General features: G+C 36.3%; 1 long non-coding RNA gene across 1 annotated transcript; it reads right to left on the reverse strand.

Moving 5' to 3' along the window:
- Positions 1–5694: 5694 nt before the first annotated feature.
- Positions 5695–8297, reverse strand: LOC149131387 (uncharacterized). Its single transcript, XR_016237937.1, has 2 exons — positions 7466–8297; positions 5695–6586 (listed from the first exon to the last, which is right to left on the reverse strand). It is a non-coding gene; the product is annotated as an uncharacterized LOC149131387 (long non-coding RNA).
- Between the last annotated feature and the right edge of the window lie 2775 nt (positions 8298–11072).

Here is an 11072-nt window from a genome sequence, read left to right on the forward strand (position 1 = left end):
GTATATATTGCTTCAGTTTCTTTTTACTTATCCTAGTGGAAATAAAGTAGGCAACTTTAATTAAATAATAATTTATTTATCTATGTTTCTATAAGCGGCGCCTCAATGTTAAGCCTTATCAAGCATTCACTATGGAAGACCAACGCTAGAGATGGCAGTTAAATCTACCTTCGAAGCACACACTCCTGTCTTTAAAAAGGAAGGTCACTTTATATAATGCAGTCCTAGATAGGCTACTGTCAACGTTAGCTTTATAAAACATTCTGTCGAATACTAACGCTAGAAATAGAAGTCAAATATGCCTGTAAAGGACACACTCCCGCCCTTAAAAATTTAGTACTGTTGTACGTAAGCTTTACTGGCGTTAGAAATAGCAGCTAAATACTCCTTTTAAATCAGAGCCTACTCTCCTCGAATAAAAAAGAAATATACAAAATAAGCTCGTATAAAGTAGCATAATATTTGGCAGATTAAAATATAAAATAAAAGAACTAAATGGTCGAGGCTGGAAGGTCTAGATTCATCATAGGAATGCTGGGTGAAAGCGGACTTAGGGTTAAAATACATCACCAATACCAACATGGTGGTGGTGTATGTGGTTAGTCGACCTGTTAGAAATAGCAGTCAGATTTCCCTCAAATCCTATCCTTGCCACTTTGAAAATAAAGAACTCACTGAATATTGTGCTTGGGAGTTCCTTGAACATGGAATAAAGACGGATGGGCATGGCCGGAATGTCTTTGGTCAGAGATCGTCTTATTTGTTGTAGGTCATCTCTTTGGGAGTCGACTCTGGGTTAAACAACACAACCATTTAGTTTTTTTCTTTCTATCTTTATATTACCCGGGTAATTTTATTTTATGGCGTTACATTCTTTAAATAAAGCTTTCAAAGGATGTTTGATGCAAGTAATTAAGAAAACAACAACAATAAATAGATATTTAATTAAGGAATAAAACAAAAAACTGCAGATTTTAAATATATATCTGTCGGCTTTCTTTAAATAATCTTCCATAACTGAATAAAATGAAAATTAAAATGGAAGTATAGCTGTGTGGTAAGCTTGTTTCCCAATCAAATAGTTTAAAACCTGCTATGTTGGAAAAGTGTCTTCTAGCAGACGGAAACTGAAAGAAGCCCATCCTGTATGTGTGCGTGCATATATATATATATTTGGCCGACCAAAGCCTTGTGAGTAGATCTGGTAGACGGAAACTGAAAGAAGCCCGTCGTATCTATGTATACATATATATATGTATGTGTGTGTATATGTTTGTGTGTCTGTGTTTGTCCCCCAACATCGCTTGACAACCGATGCTGGTGTGTTTATGTCCCCGTAACTTAGCGGTTCGGCAAAAAGAGACCGATAAAATAAGTACTAGGCTTACAAAGAATAAGTCCTGGGGTCGATTTGCTCGACTAAAGGCGGTGCTCCAGCATGGCCGCAGTCTACTGACTGAAACTAGTAAAAGATAACCGATGCCCCAGCATGGCCGCAGTCCAACGTTATTTTCGTTGCTGTCCAGCCCCCAGGTTATCACTGAATTAAAAGATATTAATAAAAAGGTTTTCCAGCCGTCACCATTTTATTTTATGTTAAGAGATTGGTGTATCTAGGACTACAATATCCAATGTGCCGTTTGCAGTGATTTGAGAGAGATGTGACTGTTATTTCTAGAATGTTGAACGACCACATAGCAAAGCTCCCTTGTTGGGTTGATGGAGAGACAATTGTTGTTATTGTTATTGTGCTTTGACCCCAGGACAATCCTAAATACACAGATCTATTATCAAAACCATCCAACCGTGACCACACCTACTTCTGATATATCCGAGACTACATTACTTTTTTTTTTTTTTAAATTTAAACACGGAAGGGTGTGCAGCTGTTATTTCTAGCACGGTGACCGACCACGGTTGATGGAGGGATAGTTAGAATCGTTGTCGGGGAAAAAAATGCCTTACACTTCCCATTCTGAGTTCAAATCCCGCCGAGGTCAACCTTGTCTCCCTTTGGACTCAATACTATTAACTAATGCCCATTCAAAATTTCAGGCCTAAATTACAAACCATTGTAGTTTAGCCACAGGTCAGTCCTGATTAGAAAGATCTATAATAAAAAATAAAAAAAGGGATACGACCGTGACCAGACCACTTTTCTGTCTATCTGGGACTACATTGTTAGATGTGTCCCCTTTTGTTTTAGATAGTAGGATGTGGTTTAAAGATTTGGCTGCTATTTCGTAGGGTGTAATTTGAGGGAGACTTAGCCGTTATTTTATAGGAGGTGATTTGAGGGAGATTTGGCTGTTATTTCGTGGGGTGTGACTTAAGGGAGACTTGGCTGCTATTTTAAAGGATGTGATTTGAGGAAGATTTAGCTGCTATTTCATAGAGATTTACTTGCTATTTGATAGTTAGTGGTTTTGGAGAGATTTGGCTGCTATTTCATAAGGTGTGATTTGAGGGAGAATAGGCTGCTATTTTCATAATGTCATACGACCAAAGAATAGGCTGCTCTTTCTAGCATGTAGAATGACTCAGTAGAAAGAGAAAGGCTCCTTCTGTTGGCTCGTGTCAAAGTTTTGGTTGTTTATTAAGGTTGCGCGCGTGTGCGTGAATGTGTGTGTGTGTGTGTGTGTGTGTGTGTGTGTGTGTGTGTGTGATACGACATGAAGAATGAATAAGAAATAAGAAGAAAACCGCTTCTTTCCTAAACTGGCAGCTGAAATATCATTTTTATGTGATGTATATATGTATGACAACATAACAATTTCAGCTGCTTTCTATTCCTGTTGACCCCAGCCCTTTTTCTCTCTCTCTCTCTCCCCTTTTATAAATACCCTCCTCCCTAAACTGCACAATTAAAGGGTTTCATACTTTTGACATCTAAATGGACTCGCATAGTTATATAGAAAGATCCACGAAATTTAAACACAAGAAACAATTCGTTTAAGAATAGGATTCCTTTTGGGGTTTTTCAATGACGTTTTTGTTTGTTTGTGTATGTTTAATTTAGGAAATAATTGAAACTTGTTAAATTAGGTAATTGGGATATTTCTTACATCGTTTGGGAAAAAGTGTATTGTAAGTCTAGGGAAGCGACTCTACTATGTGTGTGAGTGTGTGTGTGCGCTTGCGAATGTGTATGTAAGTATTATCTATACATATATATATATATATATATATATAGGGAAAAGAACCAAGGTTCATGAACTCATCGATGAAAATCCAGTCACATATAGAAAAATTAATAATTAAAAGCACAATAAATGAGTATAATATAATACAAAGTAAATATAAGATGAACCTTGGTTCTTTTCCCTAAAACTATATATTTATATATATTTTACTGTGAAACTTAATTTAATTTTAATTTTTAATAAATTGATTTTAATTGACTTTTTACCTGTAATTTTGGATTTAATCCCTATATATATATGTGTGTGAGTGTGTATAAATATTGGTTTCAAATTTTGGCACAAGGCCAGCAATTTTGGGGGAGGGGTAAGTCAATTACATCGATCTCAGTGCTCAACTGGTTTTTATCTTATCGACCTCGAAAGAATGAAAAGCAAAGTTGACCTCAGCGGAATTTGAACTCAGACGGAAGAAATGGCGCTAAGCATTTTGCCCAGCATGCTAATTATCCCGCCCGCTCGTTGCCTTTACACAGAAACACACATTTATCTATCTATTTATCGATAGATAGATAGATAAGATTAAGGAGAATAGTATTAGTAGTGACTTCGAAGTTTCGACCTGCTCTCCAAGGACAGTCCGAGGAGGGTAAGCAGGCCGAAACTTTAATGTTAAATTGTTTTTATTATAACTTGACGTAAGAACAAACATTAATATTATTATATCATTATATATATATAATGCATAACATATTTAAATATATAATATATTTATATAATACAATATAATAATACACATTGGCAAATATATATTATATAACATTTCTATAGAAGAGGGCTAGAAATTAATCTGCTCCGCTCAAAACCGTAACTTCTTGAGATGTGCATGATTACGATTTTGCAAAATAGATGGATAAATAAATAGAATTACAATAAGGTGTATTCTAGTTCGCTTGAAGCATTGTGTATTGTTTGTAAAGAACTAAAAGTTTAGAATGGTGCAACAATGCACTATAATACAAAAAATGGACTATATACCTGTTGTAATTTGGTTATCTATAGTCCGATGATATTTCGGAATTACAATTCTTCAGATCTTCTTAGATGGAGTCTCTGCTATAAATTCCATCTAAGAATATCTGAAGGAATTGTAATTCCGAAATATCATCGGACTATAGATAACCAAATTACAACAGGTATATAGTCCATTTTTTTTTGTTTTATAGTGCATTGTTGTACCATTCTAAACTTTTTATTCTTTACTAATAAGGTGTATTGTACCCTCCTCTTAACCATAGTTTTTTCAGTTTTTATTTTTCTTCGAAAAATTTCTCAGATTATCTTTTATCAAAAAGTTAAGCATAATTTTGAAAAATCATCTTTGATGTTTATTTATTTAGCTATTCTTTCAAAAGGAAGTCAAAACTGAAAAGGTATGAAACGAAAACCTCATAACTTTTTGCAGAATCGTAATCTACGATGCTTAGATGATAAACATTTGAAAAAAAGTTTCGGTTTTTTTTTGGGGGGGGGGGGGGGTTGTGTCCAGATAATGGTTATAAAAGCTTGTAACCACTAAATTCCTTGTGAGGTGATTAATAAACATAGTAAGACCTTAACCGACATATCTAGACAAGTGTGCCTACCCTGATCATCACTCTCCCGCCGGCTTAGTTTCGTCATAACTTTCAGAAAACTGGATTAATTTTTTAATGAAATTTTCTACAAATATTTTTTCAGATGATATAAATTTTATATATCAGAATTTAATCTAAATAATAATAGTGATTCTAATGGCTTCTGATCTTAACTGATTATAAGTGTTAACATGTATGTTTTGTCTCTCGCTAAAAGATGGACGACGGCAAATATTCCGCTCAGTACTGCAGATTTGCTTGACCTTAACCAGTTGAGCATGTCCCTTGGTGGCTGATGATAAGTGCATCTTTGATCACAAACAGAAGTCGTGGGGGAGCATCGTAGCCATGTGTTGAGAAGAATTCTTTGGAGTTTGAATAAGTCACCCATGGAAACATGGTTGTTTCGTTCATCATCCTTAAAACAAATCTTATTCAGGGGTTTCTTGAGCGGGATGGGCTACTCAACCTGAAGAAAATTTTAACTGGGACTCACCTGCAAGATCATGAACTGTTTATCTTGATATAAGATGACCATGTTGCGCACATATGGTTGTGATGCATGTGTCTGGTGTACTTCTATCAGACGGGTAGACATAATGGGTATAACGGGACCCGGTGTCACTTTCATGGCATGCATTACTCTCTAACACAATAATAATGACATTTTTATTGTAGAAAAGAACAAGGCAATTATTGTAGATATTACCTCACTCTGGGACTACAGGGTGAATGAGAAGGAAAGTGAGAAAGTGGAGAAATATTAGAAGCTGAAATAGGAAATCAGGAAACTATGGAGAATCAGGCATATAGAAGTGGTACCGATTCTGGTTGGTGCACCGGGCACAGTCAGTAAAAGGTTAGATGCATGGCTTGAGAAGCTAGGAATTACCACCAGGACGGGTCTGTTGCAGAAAACGGCTTTGTTATGAACAGCAAGGACTCTAAGGAAGGTGTTGGAAAGGTGAAGAAGGAATGACAGAAAGAATTTTTCGCCATTTTATATGGCTTGCTCTTTTGGTATAGTGTCGGTATAACATCTGCCAGAGCAAAAGCGACAATGGAAATAATAATAATAATGATAATAATAATGATAATGGCGAAGGTAAAGAATACGTACACCACCGGTTTTTGGCGTAACAAAAACCCTAACCACCGGGTGTACGTATTCTTTACTTCCGTCAATAATAATAATAATAATAATTCATTCTTTTATTGGCCACAAGGGCTAATATAAAGATACATTAAAGGACATGACACAAACATAAATGACAACACAAGACGATACAGGGGGTTTTCAAATCGTGTACACAGTAAATAACATGAAAATGAAGCATTTCTACTAATAGGCACAAAGTCTGGAATTTTGGGGGAGAGGATCAAATCGATTACATCGACCCAGTGCTTGACTGTTATTTTATCGACCCCCGAAAGGATGAAAGGAGTTACTCGGCGAAATTTGAACTCAGAAACATAATGACGGAAGAAATGTCTCTAAGCATTTCGCCCGGCATGCTAACGATTCTGCGTACACATACATACTGAGACATCATAAAAAATACCCATAAAATGAAACTGGAAATTTTGCAAAGAATTATGTGATGTTATAATTTTTTTTTTTTTTTTCGACATTAAATTCCGATATAATCGTACAGTACCTGAAAAAATATCCATTCACTAGAAAAATATCCATTTTTCTGAAACAAATTCGGTTGGGGTACACTTGTGTAGGTATGCCGCTTAATCTAAATCCAATTATGTAGATACATAAAAAAAACTTTGTATTTACTTTCTGGACAGCGTAACTCACTGAGGAATGGAAAAAAGAAATAGACCTGGATGAGAATCGAACGTATATAAGTACTTGTATTGAAACACTAAAAATTAAGAACAAAAGTATAAGTTTTTTCTTTAGTTATCTTTCAATTCTATTTGTGGAAAGAATTATGAACTGACTGACCAAATAATCGTCAGATTAAAATTTAATGAGAGGAAGAAAGTAAGAAAGGGATTGAAGATTTGGAAACAGCAGATATGAGAGAAAAAGATCCCGCCCCCCACAAAAAAAACCGTCTTATGCAAAGATTTGTTCAGAATTGTTTTGAGTACATCTTTTTATCTCTTCCTTGTTTCAGTCATTGGATTACAGCCTTTAAGGCTTTTAGTCAAACAAATGACCCCTGGTACTTATCTTTTTTAAACCTGATACTTATTCTGTAATTCTCTTTTGACGAGCCGCTAGTCACGGGGGCGTAAACAAACCAACACCAGTTATCAAGTGGTGATGGAAGAAAAACAGAAGGATGTACACACGTAGATACATAAACTCACACCCTATATATAACTATATATATATAAAACTGAGAATATGTGTGTGTGTCTGTATGTGTGCGTCACTAAAACTCGAGAACTACCCAACCAATTCCATTTAAATTTTACACATACACTAGGCCAAAAAAAATTTCAGCCTAATGCGAATCCAAAGCAATTTCTTAGACTGTTTCGGTATTGTGTCAAAAGTGAAACAATAACATCTCTATTGTAATGTGAAATAATAGTTTCAGATTTAATAGTTTCACTATCAATACTTCCACTTTGTATATAATATATGCATAGTGAAATTATTAATAGTGAAATTATTAAGGCACACACACACACACACATATATATACAGACATGCATACATACATATATTTTGGTCTGTCGCCTCTCTTATCTTTTCTCCTTTCAAAGAATGTTCCTCCAGCGGTCGCCACCTTACTTCGTATGACTTAGCGGCCATTACTGTTTGTTTTCACTGTCCTGTTGTTGTTACCAACTTTGACCCTCCGCAAATCCCAAATTTTATTTTAGCTCGCGGGGGGTATATATTGTCGTGAATTGCTCGAAATGTGGAATAGATAAACAGTCGACAACTGCTGAAGGGTCGTTCTTTATGTTACTTGTCTTGTTTTCCATTTGTTTCTTTCGTCTTCGCATACAAAAGTTTGTCTTCGTATTTCATGTTGTTTACGTTTCGTGACGTCCTGTACCCATATAGGCATATATGTATATATATATATATATATATATATGGTGTGTATGTGTGTCTGCACTGGACGGCACTGCCCCATCATTATTCAATGGTTGCGACCTTAGATTTGGAAAACAGTTTACAAAAATTTTCCTGCAATATATTTCTGGAAGGCTGATTAGAATGTCCATCGCTTAGGGTCAGCGAGCCAAGTCCCATGCAGTCCGCTTCTGGAAAAGGGGTACCCATGCCTGATTTTGGGTGAATTTGATAGTTCATTATATATTGAGTTGTCAGATCAACTTGTTCGTTTTATTATTATTTTTTTTATCTGGTACATTACTCTGCGTCACGTGTGTGAAAATAGGCCAAGTTTATTCAAATTATAAAAAAAAAAAAACGACAAAAAGTAAGAGAATGAAAATAGTACAAAAACACTTCCGTAAACTACGATGAAAATATTTTTCGTGTTAATTCGAATAACATTAAAAAAAAAATTAAAATAAGTGAAAAAAACCAACAAAACAATGAATTTATCTGACATCCTAATATTTTAATATCATATGTCCTGCTTTTTAATTATTTTAGTCATTAGACTACGGTCAGATTGGGGCACCGCCTTGGAGGGTATTTTAGTCGAACAAATGGACCCCAATATTTTTTTTAAAGCCCGGTACTTATTTTATCGTTCTTTTTACCGGAACCGTTAAGTTACAAAGACGTAAACCAACCAAGACCGGTTGTCAAGTGCTGGTGGTATCTACTAATATTTAGAGATAAGTATTTTGCTTTTTCTGTTTAGGAAAATCAAACGGAGTATTTTGAGTGTCGTGAACCTAATTAAGTTAAATAGCAGGCGAAGACATTCATTCATTCATTCACACACTAAACTCCAGCTATTTTAAAACAACTCTAGTGAAAAAAGCACTATTGTATTAGCATTTTATATTTGAAAGGTGGGGGAAATGTTGACTTGGTCGAGGAGAATAACAAGTAAGTAGACACAACAATAACAACAACGAAAATTTGCTGATATTAATAATTGTTCTTAGACAAGAGGAACCGGGAAGTCGATTGACCTGCAATGACTGTCATTCACTATGTATTGAATTATTCTTCTTTTTTTTTTTTTGCATCTTTAAATGGGCTGTTGTTTTTGCCATTGATCTGGCTGTGACTGAGAGCAAGCAGTTTTCTCTATTCAAAACTGTTGTAGCCATGTCATACGTATTCTCTCAAGCATCACATATCTATAGAAGCATTGTTTAATGTGGTATCTTTCGTTTTGAAGACCATTTGCTGTAATTCGAAAGATCTATTTATTTCTAACTGGCTAAGCAACCTCGTAGACACTCGTTGGTTCAGAGTGAGTTTGACTACGAGGTGGGGCAAAATGAGGTGTTTTAACTGCATTTTTGACTTTGAGATAAAATATATTTTTTACAAATATTCACTACCTTACAAAAACTATATCAGCCAAGCAAATGGCCTTCTCTAAATACATTGAAAGCATTATAACATAATCTGATCTCTATTTCAGAAAATTATCGCTGTTCTCTTTGAGGTGGCACACACAAAACCTGAGGTCAAGACCTGATGTTTAGGAAGAACCAAAAATGCAGTTTTTTTTTTTTACACACACACACATCTTTGCGACCTTTGGAAGAAATATTGCGAGTTGAAATAAAAATGCTTTCAAACCTAAGAGAATGTTCTTTTGAAATGAGAAGGAGTTTTGGGATTGGTGGTGGGTGGGCTTGGAGGGAGAGCTTGTCAGATATACATAACGTCCCTCTTTGATTATGCAGTTCTTGGACCAATGTACAGGCTGAGCCATTTAACAACCCTGTAAGCAATCATAAAATAATGGTTCAAATGTATAGGAAACAAAAGACCGAGACAGGTGAGGAAACAACGAACAGGTGTGTTAGTTTGACACTGACGTTTTGAGACTACACTCTTCCACAGAAGATTTTTATCTCATCATTTGACATCCATTTTCCATGCTGGTATGGTTTGGATAGTAGACAACTGCACCAAGCTCCACTGTCTCTTTTGGCATGATTTCTGCAGCTGCATGTCCTTCCTAATACCAACCATATTACTAAGTGTATCTCTTTTACTCTTTTACTTGTTTCAGTCTTTTGACTGCGGCCATGCTGGGGCACCGCCTTTAGTCGAGCAGATCGACCCCAGGACTTATTCTTTGTAAGCCTAGTACTTATTCTATCGGTCTCTTTTTGCCGAACTGCTAAGTTACAGGGACGTAAACACACCAGCAACGGTTGTCAAGCGAAGTCGGGGGGGGGGACAAATACAGACACACAAACATATACACACACATACATATATATGACGGGCTTCTTTCAGTTTCCGTCTACCAAATCCATTCACATGGCTTTAGTCGGCCCGAGGCTATAGTAGAAGACACTTGCTCAAGGTGCCACGCAGTGAGACTGAACCCGGAACCATGGAGTTAGTAAGCAAGCTACTTCCCACACAGCCACTCCTACGCCTATATATATATATAATTACATACAACTTGCACTCTCAGACACTCTCTTCATCTGTTGTTAGCTAGAAGTCATAAAGATTTCAGCACTTTCTATCTCTATGATTTCCTCTAACATTCCAAGGAGCAGTGATGCTTTCACAGTTCTTTTGGCTTTCATTGCTGCACACTTCTCCCCTCATTATCCATGCAACCACTACATTTAACTGAGTGCAGCAATAATCACCCCCCACTATATATTTTGCTTTGTGGTTAACCTGTTCACTTTCAACCTTGTAGTTTTAGGTTTATTCCTATCAGACGGTACTATAGTTAAGTACCATGTGCTCCAGTTTTTGGCTGACCAATACCTTGTGAGTGGAACTGGTTGACAGAAACCTAATACAAGTAAGCCATATATATGTATGTAATATATAAAAAGCTTGCTTCCCAACCACATGGTTTTAGGTTCGGTCCTACTTCATGGCATGTTGGGTATCTGTCATCTATAGCCCTGGAGTGACCAAAGCCTTGTGAATAGATTTGGTAAACAGAAATTGAAAGAAGGGCGGCGAGCCGGCAGAATTGTTAGCATGCCAGGCGAAATGCTTAGCGGTATTTCGTCTGCCGTTACATTCTGAGTTCAAATTCCGCCGAGGTCGACTTTGCCTTTCATCCTTTCGGGGGTCGATAAATTAAGTACCAGTTACGCACTGGTGTCGATGTAATCGACTTAATCCCTTTGTCTGTCCTTGTTTGTCCCCTCTGTGTTTAGCCCCTTGTGGGCAGTA

The sequence above is a fragment of the Octopus bimaculoides genome, chromosome 22 (genome assembly GCF_046866305.1).
Source record: "Octopus bimaculoides isolate indiv1 chromosome 22, ASM4686630v1, whole genome shotgun sequence".
Lineage (NCBI taxonomy): Eukaryota > Metazoa > Mollusca > Cephalopoda > Octopoda > Octopodidae > Octopus > Octopus bimaculoides.